The sequence below is a fragment of the Glycine soja genome, chromosome 14 (assembly GCF_004193775.1).
Source record: "Glycine soja cultivar W05 chromosome 14, ASM419377v2, whole genome shotgun sequence".
In the NCBI taxonomy this organism is placed as follows: Eukaryota; Viridiplantae; Streptophyta; class Magnoliopsida; order Fabales; family Fabaceae; genus Glycine; species Glycine soja.
The window spans coordinates 12,604,076-12,606,789 of record NC_041015.1 but is presented as its reverse complement, the minus strand read 5'-3'; the positions used below and the strand labels follow the sequence as shown (position 1 = coordinate 12,606,789).

General features: G+C 32.4%; 1 long non-coding RNA gene across 1 annotated transcript; it reads left to right on the top strand.

The window, feature by feature from the left end:
- The first annotated feature begins 213 nt into the window (after nt 1-213).
- Nucleotides 214-2,318, top strand: LOC114383154. The gene is made up of 3 exons (XR_003660412.1): nt 214-398; nt 1,435-1,510; nt 2,038-2,318. It is a non-coding gene; the product is annotated as an uncharacterized LOC114383154 (long non-coding RNA).
- The last annotated feature ends 396 nt before the right edge of the window (nt 2,319-2,714 follow it).

Sequence of the window (2,714 nt, the reverse complement as noted above, 5' to 3'; positions counted from 1 at the left end):
AATACAAAATTATTGTCCAACTTTTTATGATAAGCTATTAAACATAAATTCAAATATCATCTATCATGATACAAACAAGGCCCTGACATTGGCTGTCAGGGACACGTGTCAAGCTGTGGTTGTTTCAATTCCCGCCCAAAAATGTCACCTCATGCTACAGTGTCAAACCCGTAATTAATACCAATTCTCTCTCCACCGTTTCCCATTCTCATTCTCTCTCTCATTCTCTCTTTTTTTTTCCCTACCACCGTTCTCCCTACTTCACTCTCTCCACCCTTTCTCATTCTCTCTTTCATTCTCTTTTTTTTTCCTACCACCATTCAAAGACGATGCCTTGGTGCTGTTGTTCACCAAATGCTGGACGGAAATGATGGAGATGCCGAACGAAAAACTCAAAGGTTATGCTTCATTTTCCCTCTCTATGTGCTTTTTTTTCGATTTTTTTCACAACATGTTCATTGTTTCTTTTAAAACTATCATTTTTATCTCAAAAAGCTTCGATTTTTATCTCCAAACTCCATGAATGTGCTTCGTTTTCCCTCTCCATGTGCTTTTTTTCAATTTTTTTCACAACATGTTCATTGTTTCTTCTAAAGCTACCATTTTTATCTCAAAAAGCTTCGATTTTTATTTTCAAACTCCATGAATGTGCTTTGGTTTCCCTCTCCATGTGCTTTTTTTCGATTTTTTTTCACAGCATGTTCATTGTCTCTTCTAAAGCTACCATTTTAATCTCAAAAAGCTTTGATTTTTATCTCCAAACTCCATGAATGTGCTTCGGTTTCCCTCTCCATGTGTTTTTTTTCGATTTTTTTCACTGCATGTTTGTTGTTTCTTCTAAAGTTACCATTTTTATCTCAAAAAGTTTTGATTTTTATCTCCAAACTCCATGAACACAGGTTCGTTTTTTTTGCTTTCTCTATCAAAGGTTAAACATTTGTGATGTATTTCATTTCTCCAAAAAGCTTCGATTTTGTATGCGTTTTTTTTTCGATTTTTTGTTTTTTCACTACATGTTCATTGTTTCTTCTAAAGCTATCATTTTTATCTCAAAGCTTCGATTTTTATCTCCAAACTCCATGAACACAAGTTCGTTTTCTTGCTTTATCTCAAAAAACTTCGATTTTTGCCTCTATCCCTCTTGATGTGGTTTTGATGTGCTTCGTTTTCCCTCCCCGTTTTCTTCTATGTTTTCTTTTTTTACCTCTATTTGCATTTGTATGCGTTTTTTTTTTGGTTTTTTGTTTTTTCATTGCATGTTCATTGTTTCTTCTAAAGTTTTTATTTTTATCTCAAAAAGTTTCGATTTTTATCTCCAAACTCCATCAACACAGGTTCGTTTTCCTTCTTTCTCTATCAAAGGTTAAATATTTTTCTGTTCTTGAGCCTTCTTCGACGTTGCTTTCTCTTGATTTTCTTGCATTTTGGGTTCAGATCTGTAGCATTGAGTATCTTTGTGACCGACAACAACAACGAAAACAACAAATAGTCTCTGGCATTTGGAAGACAGGTTTGTGATGTATTTCATTTCTCCTTTTGATTTCTGGGTTCTGTTTGTACAAAAGATTGATTTTTTTGTGTTCCTCAATCTTATTTGACCGTGGTTAAGTATTCTTCTTCCTTTGCAAGACAAAAGCCACAGATCATGGTATGTTGGATAGATTACAAGTTCGTTTTCCCTCCCCGTCTTCTTCTGTGTTTTCTTTTTACCTCTTTTGGCATTTGTATGCGTTTTTTTATTTCGGTTTTTTGTTTTTTCATTGCATGTTCATTGTTTCTTCTAAAGCTACGATTTTTTTCTCCGAAAAGCTTTGATTTTTGGGTTCTGACGGTACAAAATATTGATTTTTTTTCTCAGTCTTATTTGACTGTGATTGAGTATTGTTCTTCCTTTGCATTTCGTGTTTCTTTTGTTCTGCCTTTGTTTTGTTTTGTTGTTCTCGCAGTGAAAAAGATTTAATTTTTTGTTGTTCCTGAACCATGTTGACCTTTTTGGTGTTATTGAACATTCTTCACCATGCTTCATTTTCTTTGCAGGAGAAAGCTTCGTTTTCTTTGCTCACAATGCTGATGTGGACCGTGCTTATGTTTGGCAATGTCAAGAGCCTTCATTCCTGCCCAGAAACATCGGTGTCAACCTTCATTTATTATTTTTACTAATTAATTAATTAATATTAATACTTTGCTCACAATGCTGATGTGGATCGTGCTTATGTTTGGCAATGTCAAGAGCCTTCATTCCCGCCCAGAAACATCGGTGTCAACCTTCATTTATTATTTTTACTAATTAATTAATTAATATTAATACTTTTTATTAATTTTAATTTTATTGTGCATTTAATTCTTTTTGTCTTTTGTGTTGCTTTTGCTCCGGATGCGTTTATTCATTTATTTCCATTGTAAATGTAAATATGTAACAATTAATTATTTGTATTCTATTCCCATGACGTTTGTCTTTCCAATGTATTTTTCTGTTCCTAAGACTTGCCTTTCCAATGCGTTTTTCTTTGTCTTTCCAATGCATTTTTATGTTCCTAAGACTTGCTTTTTCAATGCGCTTTCTTGTCATGGTGCTTTTAGTCATCATTATAATAAATTAATAATTTTTAAATTTAAATGTTAACATAAAATTAATGTTTGAAACGAATAATGAATAAATAATTAATAAATATAATTTAAAAATATAAAAGATTAAAATTAAACTTTTAAAATTT